Genomic DNA, 24,619 nt, shown 5'->3' with positions numbered 1-24,619 from the left:
TTAATGCTTCGCATTTCCTCATATTTATTTTACCCCCTGACAATGATGCATATTGATTAGTTGCGAGAACAGAACGAGATTGTCTGGGCAACCAACCAGACAACACTGAAGGGCACGTCATAGAGAAAGAAATTCAACAAGAGGGGACACTCGGCAAAAACTGGCAACAGGAAACACGTCACTATACGTCACGCTATACTTTTGACACCGAACGTTAGCTGCCGCGAGCATCAAAAAAAAATGTCACAGTTTCGCCCTAAGGGCGAAGCAATGAATGCGATAGCAACACAGCAATGTCATACGAAGTAAGGTGAGCGACTTTGGTAGCAATATGAATTGTAGTAAACATGAGCTGATTAAGTAAGCAGGTGTGCTGCGGCGTAAGTAGACCGACATGAAGAGAGACTCGATGACCACGAGAAGGCGCGTGTGAAACGGTGGTGTTGATGAGAAGCGCTTCCCGTGGGCAGCGCGCGTGCGAAGGGACACACCTGTAGCGCTGCACTGCCGATCCGGGCAGCATTACATGTGTAGCGTGCGTTGGAAAATGTGGCCCGACTATTACTAACTGAATGAACAAGCGTGGTGTGAGCGCGCACAAACAAACATGAATAGATCACACTGAATGACTGCAGACAACGACTGTCAAAACGCTGGCAGCAAGCGCATATATACGCCGCAGCAGCGGGCGAAGGTACGTGCGGTCTATCGCTTCAACAGAAACTGAGCGGCGAACGCATAGTGCATAAAGGTCAGAGCCGTGTGGAGATAAGAGACGGTGCGGCGAGCGACGAGCGCGGTTGTTGGCAGAGGAAAAGTGCGCCCCCCCCCCCCCCCCCCCGCTCCCTCCGGCGCTGGCTTCCCGCTTCCTTGCTTGCGCGTGGGAGGGATAAGAGACCGTGCGGTCGAGCGACGAGCGCGGTTGTTGGCACAGTAGAAGTGCCCCCCCCCCCCCCCCCCGCTCCCTCCGGCGCTGGCTTCCCGCTTCGTTGCTTGCGCGTGGGAGATTGAATGCGTTCGCTCTCCGTGATAGCGCGCGTCCCAGCACGCTTCCGCTCGGGCATACGGCGCGCGGTGAAGATTTTATCTATACGGAACCTCACGGCGACGGCGACGGCGACGCCGACGGCAGAAATCCGGTTGAAGTGTCCATATAATTGCTATCGCAATAAAAGAAAGTGAACTTAAGTTAACAGGCATTGATTTACTTTTCTAATTCTTTGCCGCGAAAACTAAAACGTATTGCGTATAAATGAACTTGAGCTTTGCGACTTATTTTCCTTGCCTTATCTAGTCACAGGTCAATGACGCGCCAGATACGTGCGTCATCCGCCAGACACTCCCCCGAAGCCAGCGAGGATGGCTGCGCGCGCGTTTGAGCGCTCGCGCGCGGCGACCCGTCTGTCTCCTTCTTTTTTTTCTTTTTTAAATGTAACCTGGTTTATTGGGCTCCCGGCGTATTCTTGCGTTCCTTCTGCACTGGGACAAGACACCACTGCACTATTGGACTACGGCAAGGTGAGAAATCTTGTTTCAGTCTACGACGCAATTAGGCTTACGGCACGGGACCGAGACTTAAGACGCAGTTAGCGAAAAACAGCTCGGCCATCCTGGCGCAGTTAATTTGAGTTAATGAATCGTGCTGAAACATGTTTCCGACGCTTCCTATGGGACTATTGTAACTTATTTCGGTTTTTAGCCACACTGGCCGCACAGGGCGCAGTGTCGCAGTTAGCGAGAACTCAGCCGTGGTGTGTAGTCTAGTGCATCTTGCTAGGAGAAGTTTGTGCCGCTTTCTCTGACGCCAGACGTTACTGAAAAGTAATTTCGTTACTTTCTGGGGTAGTTTTGAGGCACGCTGGCCGCACAACGCGCTGTGACGCAGTTAGCAATAAGCAGCTCGGCCGTGGTGATAAAGTTAGTTTGGTGTGTAATGAATCTTAGAGGGACAAGTCTGTGACGTTTTTTGTGGCTCCGCAACAACATATACCTTCTTTCGGTACTCACGCCTGTTGAAAACGCGATGGGCGATTGCCAAGAGTGATAACATGGGGTGTGCTGCTGGCGCCGGCAGAACGCGCGAACGACGAACATATCAGAAACTTGTAATTCGAAAATTACGTCTTCTAAAGGACTGAAAAAAGGCATTGCAACCACGCATTTGTCTTGAGTGCCTGTTGCGTCCGTCTCTATGTATGTAGCGCACCGTCTCGTCGCCCGAGGCCAAGTTTCGGAAACGCGAAGTCGCTCGTGTATTAGTGCAGGAAATAATGCCCGGAAATGGGGGAACGCTTGGAAATCAGATGTTTTCGTATATGTTTGGGATGAGTCGGGTATTTTCTACGCCATGTATGTAAAGGCGAATTGCTTTTGTTTGTAATGCCGCCCATTCACCGCTTTCGCACGTTTCGCCTCTACACGCAGTATTCCTATGTCTAAATACCAAAATGACTCAGGCTTGTAACATGCTGTTACGTGCTTGCAAATGTAACATGCTTGTAATTTACTTTTTTTTCAGCTGGTGCCGTCCGGTGGAGCTTCATACAGGAACTACTGCCATACCTGCTGGTGTCACAACGTTGGATGAACGCACAAAAAGCGCGGAACAAGCTTTTATATAGAGCAAAATAAATATTTCCTCATTGCACAAAAGGTCTTGCGTCTACTTTGTGAAATAGCACGTGGCACAGATTCGATGGGACTTTACGAGATCTTTCGCAATCATTTTTACTAAATAATAAACCGATTCTGCACGAAGAGCAAAAAAAAAAAAAAAAAGGGCGGGGGGGGGGGGGGGGGGGGTAGGGCGTAGCCGGCGTGCTAGCTTGCGTTCAAAATACGCGCGCCCGAAACCGAAAGTGATGTAAGTGATTGACACCGACCGCTTGGCACGCTGCAGTCAATTCGGCCGCTGGGCCCTATGGGAGTGTCCCCTCTTATTGAATTCCTTTCTCTGTGGGCACGTTCTTAAGTTTATGGCCCCCAACCCTTTGTACAGGACCGCATCACATACGCCAGGTTACTCCCCAAACAAGTTCACAAAAAATATTGGTTCTGAGGTATTCCTAATGTTTCTTCAGAGTATCACTCAAGCTGTAACTTCTAATATGCTGAAGGTTTATTTGGCATTTCCAATAGCGGCGTTCAAAAGGCAGATACAGGGAACCTAAGGCCGCACATTTGCAACCGACCACTTCAATGGGACAAGAAGAAAAAGCGGCGACAGCAGCTGAGCGCGTTGGACTGTTCCAAGAAGAAACGCGATTGAAGGCGCCGGCACCACAGGCAGCAAAAGACGCCGTGTGGTAGCCATTTCATGCTTACATCTAGGCCGGTATTTTGTAGCGATGCGTTATTCTAGACTAGTCTTATCATTCACCGCTCACGGCCGGCTGATCCCCTTGATAACATGAGCGGACCGTAGCTCTGACCACTGACCAAGCGCGAAAAGCGCGAAAAGGCACTAGCATCGGAAAGGCATCGATAAGAAATAGCGGCCCTACTCTCGATTACGGGAGAGCCAGAAATTTTTAAATGCGAAGCATTTCTTGGCGAACATTTGCTACTTTGACAGTATCTATCTATCTAGCCTTCTTCTTTTCTGGGGTTTTACGTGCCAAAACCAGTTCTGATTATGAGGCACGCCGTAGTGGAGGGCTCCGGATTAATTTTGACCACCTGGGGTTCTTTAACGTGCACTACAACGGAAGCACATGGGCGTTTTTGCATTTCGCCTCCATCGAATCCCAGCCGCCGCGGCCGGGATTCAATCCCGCCATCTCGTGCTCAGCAGCGCAACGCCTTAGCTGACTGAGCCACACCGGCGGGTCTATCTATCTAGCCGCCTACGACTTTGTGCTCTCATGGTCGTTTCGTTAACTTGGTATGTACCAAAATTGGTATACAATGACAAGAGTATATGGCGAACATAGATGATATGTCATGACATGAATGTAATGATATGCGTGTCATGTAGGTCATGAAACAGCCGCCTACGTCTTGGAGCTCTCATGGTCGTTTCGTTAACTTGGTATGTGCCAAAATAGGCACAGTATGACAGGAATGTATGACGAACATAAGTGATAGGTCATCACATAAATTCCATGACATGCATGTCATGTAGGTCATGACAATGACCCAACGAAAAGATTAACACTCAAAAACCACTGAAATGGGTTCGGACGTCGGTATTAATTGAAGGAAACACTAAAGAATGCTGGTAGAAGTATAGTCATGAGCATGACTAAGGCTTTCACCTTAAAGTCTCTTAAAGTCTCTTAGTTGTGGCTAAAGGGACTCCTGAGGACTCATGACATGAATTTCATGACATGCGGGTCATGTAGGTCATAAATAGCCGCCTACGTCTTGGTGCTCTCATGGGCGTTTCGTTAACTTGGTAGGCTCCCCGCACACTGCTTCACATAACATCGTTTCCCACAGGGCGTGGGATCTGCCGGCTTTTTATTGCGATAGCAATTATATGGACACTTCAACCGGATTTCTGCCGTTGGCATCGCCGTCGTCGTCGCCGTCGACGTGAGGTTCCGTATAAAGTCCAAGGGCGATAAAATCGTTGCCGCGTGCCGTATTCCCCCCGCGCGCTATCAGAGAGAGCGAAGCGAACGCACGGCGGAAAGCAAACGCGACCGTCGCGCGAAAGGCCGTGGGGGTATGGGAGGGAGGCGGGGCGACGCTGTGCTGCGCACGAAATGCGTATCTTGCAACCGGGCGCAAGGGGAACTGGCCACTCAATCTCCCACGCGAAAGCAAGAAAGCGGGAAGGCAGCGTGGGAGGGAGGGGGGGGGAGCTTCTACTCTGCCAACAACTGAGTTTGTACTTTGCCCGGCTGGGGCGGTCGCCCGCACCGTCTCTTATCTCCACACGGCTCTGACCTTTGTATGCGCTGGGCATTCGCCGCTCAATTTCCGTTGAAGCGATAGACCGCACGAACCTTCGCCCGCTGCGGCGGCTGCGCTTGCTGCCAGCAGTTTCGACAGTCGGTGTCTGCGGTCATTCAGTGTGATCTATTCATGTTTGCTTGCGAGCGCTGACACCACGCTTGTTAATTCAGTTAGTAAGCGAATGTGTCCAAGTTTATGCAGCCGATAAAACTGCTATCCCTACTCCGAATAGCTCTCTACTAACTTGCTACCGCAATTGATGCTTCGCCTTTCGGGCGAAACTGCGACATTTTTTTAAATCTTGGGGAATGATAGTTGAGACACCATGTATATTTTTCAAAAGGTGAAGCGCCAACAGTGACGGTACACTAAGAAAGAACACAGACAGGACAAGACGCTATTTGCAACTGTTTATTGAAGTCAAAGGTGGCTGATTATATAGCCGAGGGGAGAGGGGGGCGAAAAAAGAGGAACACTGGTTATGTGAATGCGCACGCGCGACAACACTGAAGATATATATGAAGGGAATCGCGAATCTAGAACTTATCTAAAAACATGCTTTCATTTGTGTAAATATTCAGAGACGGGAGTGCTGACGCAGGCGTCCCCTCTTTTCTTAATCTGGTTGGCCTCCGACAATTCACGCGCCACAGAATCTTTACTTCTAAACAGGATTGTTGTATCATGAAGCATTGCTTCACATACTTGTTTATTCTCATTCCCACAGGCCTTGCAATGAAGAGGCTAGTTTGAACCATAACCATTTTCAATGAAAGCTTATACTCCCGCAGGCGTTCATTAATACATTGGCCCGTTTGGCCGACGTACTCGATCTTTCCCATACTTCAGCGGTATGCGGTATACGACCCTTTCTTCCCACTTCACAAAAGGATTTGTATGTTTAACAGAACACCCTACTTTCTTAGAGTCATCAGAACCAATCAGGTGGCACAAAGTAGCAAGGTTTCGGGGCGCGGAAAAAACCACAGGAATTTTGTATTTCACGGCAACGTGTTTAAGATTGTGGGCCCCTTTGTGAGAATACAGAATCACCACTAGTTTAGTTTTTTTTTTCCGAATGTTTGACCTTCTTCACTGCTTTTTTTGTCTTTCTTTTTTTTACCTTTTTCAATGCCGATTCCGAAATTGCGCTTAAAACCAAACAAGGAAAACCAGCCTTCTTCAACTTGAAAATCTGTTCGTCAAAAGCGTGCAGGGCATTTTATCTTGAAGCAATGCTTCATGATACAACAATCAGTGTTTAGAAGTAAAGATTCTGTGGCGCGTGAATTGTTGGAGGCCAACCAGATTAAAAAAAGAGGAGACGCCTGTGTCATCACCCCGTCTCTGAATAATTACACAAATGAAAGCATGTTTTTAGATAAGTTCTAGATTCGCGATTCCCTTCATATATATCTTCAGTGTTCTCGCGCGTGTGCATTCACATAATCAGTGTTCCTCTTTTTTCGTACCCCTCTCCCCTTGGCTATATAATCAGCCACCTTTGACTTCAATAAACAGTTACAAGTAGCGCCTTGTCCTGTCTGTGTTCCTTCTTAAGGTATGTTCAGACTGCGGTTGTAACGTTAGCAAAGCGCGCATCTGTCATAAAGAGCGTATCGCGCGTTATCGCCGCCCGTACTCTCCGCTATCGTTGTGCGTCAGTTGTGCTGTGGGCACAAGTTAGCCCAATAAGAGTTAGTTGCATGACTCGCAGTTGTGTGACCATGAGAGAGGCCTTTATCCCGCAATGGACGTAATAGGCTGATGATGATGATTATGATTATGCCTAAGTGGTTGCCAATAACCTTCTACGGTTTGAGAACATGTGTACCCGTATTCTTTCGGTCCGTCGACGGTGACAAAACCACCGTCGTCACGCTTCTCGGGCCGCTGTGGACAATGATGGACAACTTGATGCTCAGTGTGGATAGGCCCTAAAGAAAACATACACGTTGGACAGGAGAGAGAGAGAGAGAAATACGTTTATTCAATCATAAAAAAAGGAAAGGGCTTCGAAAATCCTACACATGATGTGTTACCTGCTTCAAAAAAGAGCCAAGCATGTCCTTACTGAGTACTTCTCGTTTATGCCGTGACTTTTTTTTTTTTTTCTCATAAGGCAAGCAAATCCCGACTGTGAAAGAAGAGTAGCACTGACAATTGGGCAAGTTGGTACGGAGGCATGGCTTCAGAACGGCGCAACAAGGAAGACGAAAAGACGAAAGAACACACGAACACAAGCGCCGACACACAACTAAGGTTTATTCCACATCACAGAGCAGATTTATACACACACGTGGCCACACACAACGCAACAAGAACAACCAAAAACCAGAACACGTTAACCATTCAGGTACAGGATTTCTTTATCCTGTAGCGCAATAGAGGGACAGCTGATACAAGACTGTTTTTTTTTTATTTTGAATGTTCCATGCTTCGATTACTTCCCGAGTCGTCTTATCATGATGCCTTGAAATAATGAAGTGCGGCTGCGCGCCTCAGTTTAACCTCACAAGCATTATTTCAAGGCGTCATGATAAGACGACTGGGGAAGTAATCGAAGCATGGAACATTCAAAATAAAAAAACAGTCTTGTATCAGCTGTCCCTCTATTGCGCTACAGGATAAAGAAATCCTGTACCTGAATGGTTAACGTGTTCTGGTTTTTGGTTGTTCTTTTTGCGTTGTGTGTGGCCACGTGTGTGCATAAATCTGCTCTGTGATGTGGAATAAACCTTAGTTGTGAGTCGGCGCTTGTGTTCGTGTGTTCTTTCGTCTTTTCGTCTTCTTGTTGCGCCGTTCTGAAGCCATGTGAAAGAAGACTAAAATGCACGATACAGAGTCGTGCTCATTAGAGCCATGTATGCATGACAGGAGACGCCATTACTTCGGCCATTTAAGAGCTAACCCGACATGCCATGGCCCATTTTAGGCAAAATGCCATAAAATACGCACCGCTAATGCTCTCCGATGTTAAGCATTCCAGTCGCCAAACACTCCTTAATTTTACCAACACTGCTCAACCAACGTACACAGAGTCACTTTCCGAGTCTACGGCGGACCACTTTCTCAAAATGCATGTGGTGTAGCTGCATGGATTTGAATACGATTAAGCGTCCCTGGAGTTCGACACAAAAGCTGTCTAATTATGCTCGCGTAATGACGTTCCTGGGAGCTATACACTTCCTTTCCCTGCTGCAGAGCTCATCAGCCGCACGAATGCCGTAGCAGGGTGCCACCAGTCTTGTTAAGCGCGCAGCGTTATGCGACATTCATCTGCACAAATGAGGACCCAAAACCTGTGATAGCTATACATTTGGTCGAACGGAATATAACCCCTTGTGGGGAGCTGACCCATTCAGCGTGTTGTAGCTAAATTTAGCCATTCGCTTAAAAATATTCGTCTGCGCTTGAATAAAAGTTCCTTTCTGGCTGGCATAGCAAGCAAATAACACACATTTTGCCTTTTGCGTGCTTTTTCATTGCATGTTGAGTCAAGGTTGATTAATGAACTGCTTATGCCTGAAATTTAAAGAAAACTCCCAATGTCAAAGCTCTATATAGAGCGTTTTAGGAAACGCGTGATTCAAGAGTGTGTAAATTTATTCCTATTCTGTAGTTCGAAAACTTGACCTGCTACATAAAATTAAAACCTACCATGTAATCACTTTCTCGCGTTATAAATAATGCCAGCAAGAAATGAGAACAAGCAGAAAACAATATCTGACTATACAGGGTGTCCCAACTATCATGCACCAAGATTTAAGTATATATCCAGATGCCACGCAGCTGGAGAGAACCAAGGTAATGTTGTTTGCCGTCGCTTGGGGATACTCAGATTATTTTTTTTTGCATTCCGCATAATTATATCATTAGTACTAAATATTTAATCATCTTCTCAAGTATTATAATTCGATGAAAAGTGTCAATGATAAAATTGTAGAGCAGCATGAGAGAGAGAGAGATAGAAAACATTTATTTGGACCACCGAGGTCGTTGCTTTTGAGGTCGAGTGGGTGGTGTCCTCATTCCAGGACTCCACTGGCCAGGGCTGCTCGACGAACTTGCTGGACGAGAGCTTCTTGTCCCGCCAGGGTATCGCCGGTCAGCTGTACCTCCCACCGCTCGAATGACGTGCTAGGCGTCTTTAAGTGTTGAGGTTTGCCCTCGCACCCCCACGAGATGTAAAAGAGTGTGGGGCGTACGTCGCCGCACCAGAGGCAGATGCCGCGATATGTTTATGGATACATTTTGCTGTATCTGTGTAGGTTTGGCAATGTGTTAGTCTGGATAAGTCTGAGAGCAACTGCCTCTTCAGTGCTGAGCTTTCTGTTGCTCAATACGGGCTGCATAAAAGTGTTTTTCCGAGCGTGAAAGAAGCCCGCGAATACACGCAATATTGCCGCGCGACTGGCCGCTCGAGGCACTTTGCATGTACTTGCGGGCTTCTTACACGCTCGGAAAAGCACTTTCATGTAGTACGTGTTGAGCAGCAGAAAGCTGTATCGGACGTTGCTCATGTTCCTAGCTTAACAACATTACGCTGATCCAACGCCAATTTTGGAATGTACGCGAAGCGAAGCTTTCGTGAAGTGGGTAATTAAATACTCTAAAACTGGTTATCTTCTGCAGCGCGTCTTGTAGCGTAATGGTTTTTAGAGCGCAGCGCTTAGGCGCCGGTTCGCGCGGCGAGCGCCGGCGTAATCGAGCGAATGCGGGGCCGGAGTGTGTCTCACTTGCACGGGTGAGTGAAAGGGTGCAAGCATGCAAGGGTGAGCCGACGATGGCGGCTGAATCTCGCGCGCGCAAGAGGGGAAAGCAGGGAGGAAGCGCGCCGTCTTCCGTCGCGCGCAAGCCACCGGGTCGAGGGGAGGGAGAACGGGGATGGGGGGGGAGTTCTACTCCGGCCGCTGTTGCGTATGCCGCGGAATCGCAGGCCCTACTTGAAAGCGATCTGCGATGGGGACAGAGTGCGACGAGTGCTGATAGCTTCGTGTGCGTTGTTTTCGCCGCTTAGTTCGTGTTGAAGCGAGAGGCAGCTCTCCTTCCCTCTCCTTAACGTCCCATGTCAAGGCGACATGTGCACGGCATGGAAAGGAGGCGAAGCACACGCCACTCCGCTAGATGGTTGCTAGGCAACGCGCGGTGACGTCATCGCTTTTTCTGCACGCACCACGGACTGACGGTCGGCTTAAACAGCTGCGCTGTCAAAAAAAGTCACAGGCCTGCGTGGCACAGGCAGCACAGTCACAGCGAAAGCTGGTGGAGCGGCCCAAGGGTAGCTCTATTTGGGCACCACGCACAACAGGGTCTTTGCGGCAGTCTGTTCACCTCCTTTTGACGAGAACAATCTGAACTGTCCGCCCGGCGTCGACGGTGAGCTGCGACTTGTAATGCTCTCTGCACAGCAGTCAGCTGAGCCCGATCAAGCCTTACAACTTCAATTTACATGTCGGGCGCGCCGCGTTTACAGGCACTTTAACTAGATAGCGCCTCCATACTTGCGGAGGCTTGGCAGCTCGTGCTCGCGTTGATTGCGCGCCTCGTATGAATCGCATATCGTTGTCTGCACCTGCGGACGCTGCGTTTGCAGGCATCTTACTTAGACGGCGCCACCATACTTGCGGAGGCTCGAGTCGTCTCCCCCTGCATGCTAGGCTTATAGGGTATTTATTTTCCGCGGCCCGATAGCAAGCGTGGCTCAATGGTAGAGTATCCGGCTCCCACACAGCTGGCACGGGCGCGATTCCCGGCGGGAATCGGGTACGTTTTTCGCGTTTCCGGCGATAGCGGTTACGCGGACGCGCCGGCATCACCTGAGACGGCTATTGGAATGAGCCCATAACAGCTTACGTTGCAAAAAAACTATCATGATCAGCATTGGCTCGAGCGTCGTCGTCGTTTTCCGTAGATAGCAATATATCGTTGGCGCTCCTGGGTTAGCACTTGTGCGTTTGGATGCTGTGCCGAGCGCGGCACGCGTAAATCGTGACCGTAAACTGACTGGCATGTACAACAATTTGGCTCCATGGGCGTGGGGGTTTCCCGCCAGTTGTGCCTTAGGACATGGGGGAATATTCTGTAAGAGTCCACCTAGTGGACTGTCCACTTCGGCTTTCTCCCATTGGCTGCAGCGGCACGAGCGAGAAGACTGGCTGGTGTCGCTGGAGCCAATCGACCTCGCGGCCACGTGCTGTTGGAGCCAATCGTCGAAAGCTCAAATGGACAGTCCATTAGATAAACACTTCCAGAATAACCCCCAGGTGTCAAAGTGGATTACTAGCATGACTCATAGGTCATGATATCAAAAACATCACAACCCGCCGTGGAAGCTCAGTGGCTATGGTGTTGCGCTGCTGAGCACGAGGTCGCGGGATCGAATCCCGGCCACGGAGGCCGCATTTCGATGGGGGCGAAATGCGAAAACACCCGTGTACTTAGATTTAGGTGCACGTTAAAGAACCCCAGGTGGTCCAAATTTCCGGAGTCCCCCACTACGGCGTGCCTCATAATCAGAACTGGTTTTGGCACGTAAAACCCCATAATTTAAAAACATCACATGCTTGTCAGTTACGCCATGATTAACGATAATAAAATCACGTGTGGCGCATACTCGCATTGGATATGCGGGTATGAGCCATGGACGAGAAATAAAGAAAGGAAGGAAAGAAGGAAGGAAATAAAGAAAGAGGGAAAGAAAGGAAGAAGGAAGGTAACAAAGAAATCACGTGTGGCTCATACCCGCGTTGGATATATGGGTATGAGCCGCCGAGAGCAGGAGCGGAACAGAGAGAGAGAGAGAGAGACAAAGAAACAAGAAGGAAAAGGTATGGAGGTTAACCAAGGACGTGCCCGGTTGGCTACCCTACGCCTGGAGAGAGGGCAGGGGGAAGAATAGATAAGGAGCGAGAATATACAAAATAATAAAGAGTCAGTCATTCACAAAGTCAGTCGAAGACGAAGGTCCACTGTCACAAGCGCTCATACAGTCCAGTCTCCTTCAAGAAGTGAAGAAGAGCTTTTGTGGCCTTTCGCATGCAAGAACAGGATCCTGACGCAGCCGTACAGTGTGCCGCGGCTATGAACGCTGTGGCTCATACGCTAGTCAATGACGATAGGGCGGACCTGGCGCAGCAATCGCACTATCGCGCCGGGCGAAAACAAGACGCCGGTGTCCTTGCCCTTTCACGAACATGCCGAAAACACTCAATTTAATCAAAAAGCCAGCAGATCTCACGCCCTGTGGGAATCGATGTTATGCGAAGCAGTCTGCGCCTACCAAGTTAACGAAACAACCATCAGGGCACCAAGACGTATGCGGCTTTTTCATGACCTACATGACACGCATGTCATGACATTCACGTCCTGAGTCCTCAGGAATCCCTTTAGCAACGCCTAGAAGACCTTGAGGCGAAAGCCTTAGCCATGCTCATGATTATGACTTGAACCATTGACCTTTAGCCTTTTCCTTCACTTAGTACCATATCCGAGCCCATTTGAGTGGTTGTTGAGTGTTAATCTTTTTTTGTCGAGTAATTGTCATTTTGCCGAGTCATGCTCATGACTACGACTTCTAGCAATATCCTTTAGTGCTTCCTTCACTTAGTACCCACGTCAGAACCCATTTCAGTGGTTCTTGAGTGTTCATCTTTTTATGCTAAGTCATTGTAATTTTGGCTCAGTCATGCTCATGACTATGACTTCTAGCATCATCCTTTAGTGTTTCCTTCACTTAGTACCCACGTCAAAAACCATTTAAGTTGTTTCTGAGTGTTATTCTTTTTTTGCCGAGTAATTGTCATTTTGCCGAGTCATGCTCTTGACTATAACTTCTAGCATCATTCTTTAGTGTTTCCTTCACTTAGTACCTACGTAAGAACCCACTTGAGTGTTTTGCTTTAGTGTTAATCTTTTTTCACTGAGTCAGTGTCACTTTTGCCGAGTCATGCTCATGACTACGACTTCTAGCATTATCCTTTAATGTTTCCTTCGCTTAGTACCCACGTCAGAACACATTTCAGTGGTTCTTGAGTGTTCAACTTTTTATGCTAAGTCATTGTAATTTTGGCTCAGTCATGCTCATGACTATGACTTCTAGCATCATCCTTTAGTGTTTCCTTCACTTAGTACCCACGTCAAAAACCATTTGAGTTGTTTCTGAGTGTTATTCTTTTTTTGCCGAGTAATTGTCATTTTGCCGAGTCATGCTCTTGACTATAACTTCTAGCATCATTCTTTAGTGTTTCCTTCACTTAGTACCTACGTAAGAACCCACTTGAGTGTTTTTCTTTAGTGTTAATCTTTTTTCGCCGAGTCAGTGTCACTTTTGCTGAGTCATGCTCATGACTATCACTTCTACCATTATCTTTTTGTGTTTCCTTCACTTATAGTACCCACGTCAGAACCCATTTGAGTGGTTTTTGAGCGTTAATCTTTTTTCTCTGAGTCATTGTCATTTTGGGTGAGTCATGCTCATGACTATGACTTGTACCTTTTGTTTTAGTGGTTCCTTCACTTAGTACCCACGTTCGAACCCATTTCAGTGGTTTTTGAGAGTAAACGTTTTTTCGCTTGGTCATTGTCATTTTAGGCGGCTGTTTTATGACCTACATGACACACATGTCATGATATTCATGTCATGACCTATCATTTATGTTTGTCATACACTGTTGTCATACTATGCCAATGTTGGTACCTACCAAGTTAACGAAACGACCATGAGAGCACCAAGACGTAGGTGGCTAGATAGATAGATAGATAGATAGATAGATAGATAGATAGATAGATAGATAGATAGATAGATAGGTAGATAGATAGATAGATAGATAGATAGATAGATAGATAGATAGATAGATACTGTCGAAGTGGCAAATGTTCGCCAATAAATGCTTCGCATTTAATAACAGACGCAAACAGAATGAGCAAATAAGCAACGTCATCAATTGAAGTCCATTCCCATTGTAAAATGCAGTCCCCTCCCCCTGAGTGGCCTTGCATCGAGTAGGCGTGAATCTTCCTAGTTTTTTCACTCGGAGCAAGACAGGAAACTGGTGGATTAGTATACCTGCCAAAAGTCACACGAAATGGTTTGAGCTTAATGTGTGCTCGGCGGCCGCTTGCTTTTCACTCGCTTTCGCGGCCAACCATACCCGGCGCCACTTGAAACTGCACAGAACGTTTTAATAGCGAAGCTGTTTAAGCCAGCCGTAATTTGTGGTTCGTATCAAGAAACTGCCGCGCCGTAGCCATGGCAACCAGGAGGAAGAGGAGGAGACCACGTGCATGCGCACGCGGTCTCCTCCTCGCCAGCTTTCTTGCTTTCCCACCCCCGCCTCTCTTCTCTCAGCGGCGCGCTGAGCCAGGAGAAAAAAGTCACAGGCCTGCGCAGCAGATGCAGCACCGTCACAGCTTAAGCTGGCACATGCAGCACAGTCACAGCGTAAGCTGGTTGAGCGGCGCAAGAGTAGCTCCAATTTCGGCAACACGCACAACAGGGTCTTCGCGGCAAAGTGTCTTCGCCTCGAATTTCACGAGAACGATCTGAACTGTCCGCCCGGTGTCGACGGCGAGCTGCGGCTTGTAATGCTCTCTGCACAGTAGTCTGCTGAGCCCGATGATGCCTGTTGTAGCCGCGCACGTAGCTCTACGATTCGCTTCTTAAGCAGCGGTTCGTACATTGCGTAGGAGACGTCATAACGTGCACCGAAGAGGTACCCAGAATACGTGGCGCACATCTAACATTGGGATAGTGTTGATTGCGCGCCTCGTCTGAATCGCATCTCGTCGTCTACGCCTGCGCGCGCGGCGGTTGTAGGCACTTTAACTAGATGGCGCCACCATACTGGCGGAGGCTCGGGTCGTCTGCGCCTGCGCGCCTTTTAAAGAGAATATTTCTGCTGCGTGATAGCAAGCGCTTGCGTGGCGCAGTGGTAAAGTATCCGACTCCCACGCAGCGGGCCTAGGTTCGATCCCGGCGGAGAGCGGGTAATCTTTTTCGCATTTCCGGTGATAGCGGTCACTGCCAAACACCGGCGGTGGCATCATCGCGAACCGAAACGGCTATTGGAATGAGCCGATAACAGCTTACGCTGTTAAAAAAAAGCTGACCGATTGATATCGAGCGGCTAGTCTTCAACGCGGTCGGCGTCGGCAAGCAACAGCGTTCTTGGCACTGTACCGACCTTGGTTAGCCGGCCTGCGTTTGTGGCATGCCAGGAACGCTGTCCCTCGTAGGGGCCCACGCGTCCAGCGCTGGTCACGCGAATGTCGCAAAAGGGAAGGTACCTCCAAATATGATCGCTCGAGAATACCTTCCTACATGCGTAGTTAAGTTAACCCAAGTTAAGACCTTGCAGCAACCAAGTTAATACCTAGGAGTAGCAGCCAGTAAGACTTGAGGATCAACAGTTTCGCTGTGCCTAAGCTTTGCACGACTACGCGTAAGTGCAAACTTGCCCGTTTTTTTATTGTATGCCTAGGCGGAATGAAAAAGCTATCAAATCATCAACGAAAAAACTATCATTATCAACTTTGGCTCGAGCATCGTCGTCTTCTTCCGCAGCTGGCTCGTTGGAACCCCTGGGGTTGCGCTCGTGCCACTGCTCCCGCGTTCGTCGTCGTCTTCTTCCACAGCTGGCTGCGTTGCCGCTCATCATTCCAGCGTAGAATTTCACTTCTCTTCCGTCGTCGTCATGGGGAGGCCGCGTTTACGGGGGTATGAGCCATTTCTTAAGGGAGTATGAGCCATTCATTGTCTTACGTAACGGACACATTTAATTTTGAAGCAATTTAATTTCGAAGAATCGCGAGCGGCAATCCCGGGCGAATGCTGCTAACCATGCGACCGAGCAAACTCGAGACATCGAACGCAAGCGACAACGGCGGACTGTGTGCATACCGTCAGTGACGTCGTTCTCTCCGTCGCAGCCGAACGTGTGTGTAACCTCATTAAGAAACACAGACGTAACCAATAATTGAGAAATACTTTAATGAATCGTCGGGATTAACCCAGCGATAAACACCAGAGCCACATGTTTCAGCTTAGCTGGTAAACCATCAGTATGGAGTGCTTGGGCGGTGATTTTCTTTTTTTTTTTTTAACCTGGCGCCTGCTAGCACGCTGCCATGGACATAAAATAAATATGGGCATAAAACGCATAAACATATACGTGTTTAAGCTCGCACTAAACACCTTTCATGCCGAATAGGAAGCACAAATGAAAAACTGTCGTACAAAATAGGCAAAGCATACTGATCTCCAACTTTTGCCAGGCTTCAATGATCCCCTCCTTTGATCCTAACAGCATGCGCTAACAGATGAGGTTGTGCAAACTTCAGAGCCTATCGAGAGACGGGGACCTGTCTGTCTCGGAACAAAGCAGGCAGCCCAAAGTGATAGAGAAGGAAAAACACCGAAAAGAAATGAAAAACCACGTGGCCTGAGCACATTAGAGTTTCCTTCTGTAACGAGTGGAAGTGCGCTCACGCCTTGTTTTGTTTATTTTTTCTTGCGCTCTTCTTGCAGCTCCTTCCGTTGCTGTCGCACTCTGTCTATCTTTTGGGTAATTTCTTTCCATATTTTTCTTGCTGTCCGCAGTTTGTCCTTTGAAGAAATATGGTTTACCTTGCGCTTTTTTTTTTTTTACCCGTAGTTTCCGCACCTCTGAAGTAAACGATTTAAGCGGCCGCGCCTAATGGCCCGTCTGCGCTGACTGACAGCTCCGCGGGAGGCAGCCGGGCTCCGAACTTCCTGACAAGCTCATTCCGCGCCCTTCTTTTCTCGTCTCTTCCCATTTTCCCCCCAACAACGACCAAAAAAAATGTTAAAAAAGGGAGAATGGTGGGTCTGCAACTAGCTCGGGGCGCTGTGTTCCGTGTCCAGTGAAGAAGGACGAGTGCTCTCGCTGACGATTTTCGTGAATCAACCTCACATAACACACTTCCCTGCACCATTATCATAATATCGTAATATTTACATCATCGCATTCAAAGCGTATTTTGTTCTCGACACTCGTTAATAATTTCGTCAAGAATCATATTATCGCAGACAATCCACGCTTCATAATTGCAAGAAACTCCTGCAGTCGACTTATTCCCTTTCTGGCCACGGCGGCCACATTTCGATGGGGGCGAAATGCGAAAACACCCGTGTACTTAGATTTAGGTGCTCGTTAAAGAACCCCAGGTGGGTCCTGGGGTTCTTTAATGAGTCCTGAGTCCCCCACTACGGCGTGCCTCATAATCAGATCGTGCTTTTGGCACATTAAACCCCATAATTTTTTTTTATTTTTATTCACTTTCTACTCATTGCGTATTGCTCATGCGGCTAAACAGCACTGGAGAGTTGACATGTGCTGTACAATTATGAGTTCTTTAAGAGACTAAATGTTCAACTAGGCTGAACAGAAAGCTTTTCAGGACACACAGATGGCCACTGCCATTCCCTACAGCTTTAAATTATTAATGTACTATGCGAAACATTCACCGTTAGGTGCGGAAATGACAAACACGATAGGAAAGAGCACAGACTACCAACTGTTTATTTTTGGGTGAACCATAAACCCAATATAAAGGCATGATAGAATTGTTCCACCTAGAGAGCCCTTTGTTTTCTTTATAAGTTTTTTCTTCACTGATACATACATATCTTCTCTGCCTACTTATAAATATAGGTCATTCGACGCATGCAACGCACACGTGTTTGCAATGCTGATAAGAATTGTGCTCGCGACATCAAACAAAAATAATAGGATCAAAAAATGCGACCCATATGATATATGACCCGACTGTGGTTACAAAAGCCCATGAAGCATGAAAAATTTTGAAACCAGAGACTAACCTTCTGCAAAAAACGAAGATTAAAAAAAGCATAAGCACCAGGGCGTGTTCACAACGAAGCCTTGAGTGTGTATCAGATCAAACGTGGTCGTCAAGTAAGGCTATCACCCTGTTAGTTATTAAAACCGATGGCGTGCTTACACACTTGTCACCGCTCTGCATTATAATAAAGAAGGCTTCTGTCACATGTAGCCGGAAGAAGTGGAGCCGAGACCTGAGCTCACAGCGAACACAAATACAAGTCCTTTATTGCTTCATCCCAAAACGTCAATCCACCTTCGGCTCGCAGCAGTAGGTGGCGCTGCAGCTAGTGCAGCACACTATCAATTGTCACACTCCTCCCCCTTTTGTTCTTGTCACAGAGAATACCGGTTCACAGGGCGTCTTGTCCGGGCACTTTTTCTCAGTGCGACAGGGCTTTCTCCCGATGGGAAAACTGCTGCTGGCAGCCCAGTTCTGTTGTGGGGCTGACTTTGTGGCTGTTCTGGCTCAGCAGCAACTACTGCAGGCTCCACAAGCCCTGTTGCTTGTTGCTCAGCTGGCTGCTCTAAAGGCACAGTGTTTGCAGGAGGTGGCGGCTGTACGAGGTTGGGGCGAATGTGGTCCCCATGTCTGTGCCACACAGTTCCATCTTCTAATACAACCTCAGATGAGGCGCAGCTCGTAGGACCGCTAACAGAAGCAGGTACCCATGCTGGACCTGATCGGAAGTTCCTGGTGAACACTGGGGCACCCGGGTCCATTATTGGCGCAATGCGGCAACCCTTGTCCGCATGCAGTTTTTGTTTTATCTGCTTGAATTGAACAGACGATCGAAGACTTGAGCGCATGCATCCAAGGATATCTTGATTCTTCTTCCCATGAGCAACTCGCACGGCGCACGGCCTGTTACTTCATGAGGCGTTTAGCGGTAGTGGAAGAGCACCCTGGCCCCTTGTGTCCTGAATTTACTCGGTGTGCTTTTCATCAGTTTATCTTTGATAGTCTCTACTACCCGCTCTGCAGCCCCGTTAGAAGCAGGGTGATATGGAGGCACTACTAACATGTGACGGATGCCATTCCTGTTCAGGAAGTCAGCGTACTGGCTGCTGGCTAATGCTGTCCCATTGTCGGAAACAATTATGTCTGGCAGACCGTGTTGAGAAAAGACAGTCCTGAACACAGAGATCGTGGCCTCTGCAGATGGTGACGGAACAGAGTGAACTTCTACCCACTTGGAAAAAGCATCCACCATCACGAGGAAGTAGTGTCCCATGAATGGACCTCTAATGTCAACATGGATCCTGGACCAGGGCTTGTCAGGAAATGGCCATGGCAAAACTACTATCCTGTGCGCAGACTTCTGGTGCGCTTGGCAAACAGGGCAGCTCCGCACCTGGTTCATCATGTCTGTCTATTCCAGGCCACCACATATGGGACCTAACAATCATCTTTGATTTCTCAATTCCATGGTGGCCAGCGAGCAAAAGCTTAAGTACTTGGGATTGCAGGGACTTGGGAACGATGACACGGGCTCCCCACAAGAGGCATCCTTTATGCTAAGTTCATTGGTCCTCGTAGTATAAGGGCCCCAGTCTCCACCTTCCGGAAAAGTACTCCCGGTCAGGACAGCCTCAACCACTTGTGACAGCATGGGATCCCTTGCCGTGGCACGTCTAACGACTGCAGGTGACAGGACATCCGGGTATGCTTGTTCTAACATGAAGACATTGGCAGGCGTAGAGTCATGTACCTCAGTTGCAGGAAGAGGTAGCCGGCTGAGTCCATCAACATGGCTTAGCATACTGCCTGGCATGTAGACGAGCTTGAATTGATAGCTTGACAGTGTGTGTGCCCACCTGAGGACTCTCGGTGATGCGTGGCTTGGCACACCTCGACTTGAACCGAAGTCCTAGCAATGGCTGGTGGTCTGTTAGAGCAGTGAATGGCCTTTCCAACAGGTACTGATGAAATTTGCAGACACCAAAAAACCAAAGCAAGACCTTCCTTGTCAGTCTGACTATATTTCCGCTCAGCAGCAAGCATAGTACGTGAAGCAAAAGCTACAGGTCTTTCGGTTCCATCTGCTTTGGTCTGTGCCAAGACTGCACCAACATTATACGGTGACGCATCGCAACTGAGCACAAGTGGTTTCTTAGAACAGTAGTGGACTAGAACAGGTGCATTTGACAAGAGCCTTTTACTTGTGATGAATGCTTGCTGTTGCTCTTTCCCCCAGCTCCACTTTTCCCCGTCAAGAAGCAGCTGATGCAAGGGACGCAGTCTTATTGAGATGTTTGACAAAACCGTGTGTAGAAATTAAGCAGGCCAAGATAAAGCTTTGAAGCTCCTTCACATTCTGTGGCTCTGGTGCATTGATGATGGCCTGTGCCTTCTTGGGGTTGGGCTTTAGACCTTGCTTGCATATAATGTTTTCCAGGTATTCCACTTCGGGAGCAAAGAAAACACACTTCTTCAGCTTCAACCTAAGGCCCACTTCCCAAAGTTTCTGCAAGACAATCGTCAGATTCGCCAACTGGTCTTTGTCGTCGGTGCCTGTAATAACAATGTCATCAAAGTACACACCTGTTTTCGGCACACCACGAAGCAGGTTTTCCGTTTCTCGCTGAAAGATAGCAGATGCAGCAGAGACGCCAAAAGTAAGTGTGTATACTGGAAGAGACCCGTGTATGTGTTGATGGTCACGTATTCACGGGTTTCTAGATCTAGAGGTATCTGCTGGTAGGCGTCTCGCAGGTCAAGTTTTGTAAACTTCTGACCTCCCGACATGGCTGCCCACAGCTCTTTAGCACGCGGAGCTGGGTGGGTTTGAATGAGCGACACAGCATTAACTGTTTGCTTAAAATCTCCGCAAATTCCTATTGTGCCGTATTTTTTTTCTGAACAGGCATAATCGGCGCTGCCCGTTTGGCTGTCTTCACGGAAACAAGAATGTTCTCACGCTGCAACCTCAGGATCTCCTGCTTTACGAAGTCAACCAAAGCGAACGGAAGTGGGCGTGGTTTGCAAAATTGCGGCACTGCATCTGGACGCACAAGAATTTTGGCGGAGAATCCGTTGAACGTACCAATGCATTCTGCAACACCTCAGGAAAAGGAGCAATCAACTCGCTGACATCACTAACTTGGTTAATTTGTTTGAATCGTTCGACGCCAATGCCCAAAGCTTGGAGCCAGTTGCGCCCGAGCAACGTTGGAGCAGTGCCACTCGTGAGGTACAATGGAAGGACCCGTTCGTGCCCCTTGTATCCGACGCAAACAGTTGCCTTGCCCTTGGCTTGCTCAAGCTCTCCACTACAGTGCTTTGCTATTTGACGCTCGAGCCGGTGGCCAAAGGACCAAAACATGCCGGAGCAAATATTCGGAACTAGATGAGGTATGTGTATGATGCAGCAAAAATCCGGAGACCACTCAGCACATCCTAATGGAATGCGAAGGGATTAACCCAGTGAGAATAGTAGGTAATGTACACCTTCCAGAAGCGCTTGGGTTTAAAGTGTGCGGAAGCATCAATCGGTCAGCAGTCGAGATAAGCAAGAGACGTTTCGAGTATTGGTGGAAAAAATCCAGGGAAGAGATTAATACGACCTGATTTGATCTGTTAGTAATAGGTATATAGAGGTACAAGGTAAATATTGAGGAAAAAATATTAATGAAATGTATACAAAATGCTAGATAAAAACATGTATAGCATACCTGATTAAGTCACGCAGGCGAGGTGACTGTCACCACCCCGTTTTAAAGGGGAGGACATTGAATCATCATCATTTGAGCCGGCCGATGGTTACTGCGGCGCCGTGCCTTGAATACGGAGTGAGCTCGTCGTGCGCGTGGATGTGCGCGGGAAAAATAGCCGAAGAGGGACGGCTACGCATCTAGCGAGACACCGCACTCCAGTATCCCCGTCTCACTTTTAACTAAATAAATGTTGTTTTCGTTAATGTGACCGCTCTTGGAGTTTCCCTCTTTCACCGAAAACGTGTAATATCCGTACCACCATTAAAACAAGTAGGACGAAACTGCGGGCCTAAGCAGTCACGTAGTGAACGCCCGCATACATCTCACCATATTCTCTGCTATAGAAATCCCCGTTGAATGTTGCTTTTGTCGGCGAGGAACGGGCATCCTAGATCATGCAGAATAAGATATTAAATACGTTGGCATTGCCCCGGCCATTGGAAAATCGCCATGACCCATGCTGTGCTGAAAGCGAATGCAAAGTGCGTGCTCAATCTGCATCGCAGTGCCCATTTCACGCTGTGCCGCTGCGAAAACGCGCATCGCCGAAAACGCGACCCGTGCGGCTGCAGCTCCGGGCTCTCGCACAAAGGGGGCGCACTTGCCAATCGCAGGAGCCAAGTCCACCATCGGAGTAAAGTGCCGTCTACAAGCGTTAACGTTCTCAGCATCTCTGCATCGTCGCGCGTTTATGGGGAGCAGGCAATCATGCGCATAAGCCGAACATCGCGCTTGCGTAAGCGGCGCTCTTGCTACGTACTTGCCGGCTACCAGCGTCCCGTTGTCTGGTGTTAAGCCACGGTAAGCCGAAAGGTGGCGTTCAAAGAGCCATTTCTTGGAACGCTTGATTGGAGCCTGGCGGAACGCGGCAGCAGTCGACAGGAAATTTGAATTTTCCGCTCGTTCGCGGCACCTGGTTCCCGCCAAAAGCAAGGCGCGTGCTGGCGGTGCACCGGAGCACAGCAGAAGGTGGGTCGTGTTATTAATGGACGCCAGGGGAGCGTGAAGAATGCGCCGGGGCGGCTCCGCTTCGGAGCACACGCTCTGGTCTCCGCCTTTGCCTCACACGGGAACCAGCTACAACATGAGTAAAAGATGGCACAGCGATTCTTATTATGCGCCATATTTGGAAGCACTTCAACTGTGGATTCACGCGGAGGCCTACTGAGTCGCGCACTCCTGGATGGCCAGCCCACGACGACGCACTGTCGCTCCTCGTATCAACGCCCCATTCAATATATACGTTGACGAAAATAGCGCCGAGATAGGCGCGTAGTACATTTTTCTTATTACGCGGCCTATTCCAGCGCACTTATGTAAACATAAGCTTGTATTGCTGGGAGGTCCACAAGGCAGCTAATGTGCTTACCACCGTGTCCATAGGCCTTCTGATTTACCTTTGTCCGTTAGCGTGATTTGTAGCATTATTGCATTGAGTGCTAGTCACCGCGAGATCGTGCTAAATGTGGCAGAAGTGTCGCTGCATCTAGCCGGGCGCAGGCACAGCAATGCATGCAGCGCCGCTTTGCTGTTATTTCTTTGAGACCATATTCAGGAAATTGAAACGCGTTATGGGCCCTGACCCCCCCTCGGGTTTGGTGGTCTGCGGGTAGCATACGCTCCTGTGAACATCTCAGCCAAGTTTTGCTATCGCATACACGGGCGCGGAGCTCGCAAGCGGAACGCTAATTCTCTAAAACGTTTCAACTAAAGCCATGATCCTCACACTTTTATGGGTGCTTCATTTCGTAATAAAGCACATCTCCCATGCGCGGCTGCAATTGGTCGATGCGGCCGGCTACACCGTGGCCGCCGCGAGGTGCCGCCACGAGTCCACTGGCTAAGCGCACTGCGGCTCGCTGAGGACAACCGCATTTGGCTTACGTTTAGCGCGTCGTAGCGTTAACATCCAAAATGAAATATGAACTGCGCGCCGCGGTGACATTTCGAAGGCGGACCGCTGTGGCTCCGCCCCACTCCGCCGTAGCTTTCGCAGTGCTAGGCATTGGAGAAGGAAGGGGAGCACAGCGGAAGCCGTGTTTTATTGCCAGTAACTCCGCTTCTGCTGAACGCATTGAAGCACTTCTTGCGGCAAAGTATTTCTGAAACAGCCTATTCTCACTTCAAATGCTTTTCTCCACTTCGATAAAAAGTGTTTCAGGGTGCCTTTAAATGTAGTAAAATGGCAAATACTGTGCTCCATTATCATACTTTTATGAAATAGCGCATAACCTCCCTATTATACTCGGAAGGAACGCGAACTGGCAGGCAAATCGCACTCAACCAAACACTTTTGTTTTAGTACTTTTCCTGGTGCTTTCGTTCGTATTCGGATTTTGTTGCGCCTAACAACTTAATATTTAATAGCACGCTAAAAATATGTGCGCAATAGCGTCATAATAACCACAATTATTTGAGTTAAGTAGAAAAATGCGGCATGCGCAGCTGAAACTGGTCGTTTAACGCCTCGGTGGCGATCTTGTAATTATATGGTGGTGCAGCGTTCGAGCACGGCTGTGACGGAATGCGCTGTAATGAATATGCGGTACACGAGCCTGTCCATCGAGCCACCGTGGACCTGGATATCGGCGAGCACGCGCAGCCGGACGGCGGCGGCCACTAAGAACAACCAGCAACGCCGGTCATCAGATGCCGGCGCCGCCAGAACCGGCACATCATGCCGGAATATGCGTGGTTTATAACACAGAGCTTGGATGCTCTTGAAAAGGTATTGCGGATGCATCGCACAGAATAGAGTAAAGCGTTTGTAACGTCTTGGATATATTTCTGACAGTGGCAAAACTGACTCCTCGAATTCTGAAGAGTGTGACTACTCTGTACTCGACCTGAGAAGCTGGTTGCAGCACTGCCGAAAGTACGAGGCGTCCACAGGCAATATCCTTGCGCAGCGGTATATAATTCCGGGGCGTAACTAGTGGATTATTGGCTACACTAGAGAGTTTTAATTTTGCTCGCTACATGACACGGTACAGCGATACGTGACACATTAGGACCTTTGCGCATGCACGTCGTATACCGAGAATTACTGTGGCAGTTACCACCGGTAACCGTAATAGCCGTGGCAACATGGCAGCGCCAACACAGCGCCGACCACTCGCTTCGATCCGAATTCGCGCTTG

At 48.7% G+C, this 24,619-nt stretch overlaps 1 protein-coding gene and 1 long non-coding RNA gene across 2 annotated transcripts in view; one reads left to right on the top strand and one right to left on the bottom strand.

Moving 5' to 3' along the window:
* Nucleotides 1-24,619, bottom strand: part of LOC119456541 (uncharacterized) — a 491,108-nt gene that overhangs the window by 207,672 nt on the left and 258,817 nt on the right. The window lies entirely within an intron of this gene.
* On the top strand, nucleotides 1,329-2,652 carry LOC125946465 (uncharacterized). The gene is made up of 2 exons (XR_007467610.1): nucleotides 1,329-1,518; nucleotides 2,519-2,652. It is a non-coding gene; the product is annotated as an uncharacterized LOC125946465 (long non-coding RNA).

The sequence above is a fragment of the Dermacentor silvarum genome, chromosome 6 (assembly GCF_013339745.2).
Source record: "Dermacentor silvarum isolate Dsil-2018 chromosome 6, BIME_Dsil_1.4, whole genome shotgun sequence".
NCBI classification, from domain to species: Eukaryota; Metazoa; Arthropoda; class Arachnida; order Ixodida; family Ixodidae; genus Dermacentor; species Dermacentor silvarum.
This window is presented reverse-complemented; position numbering and strand designations above follow the sequence as displayed.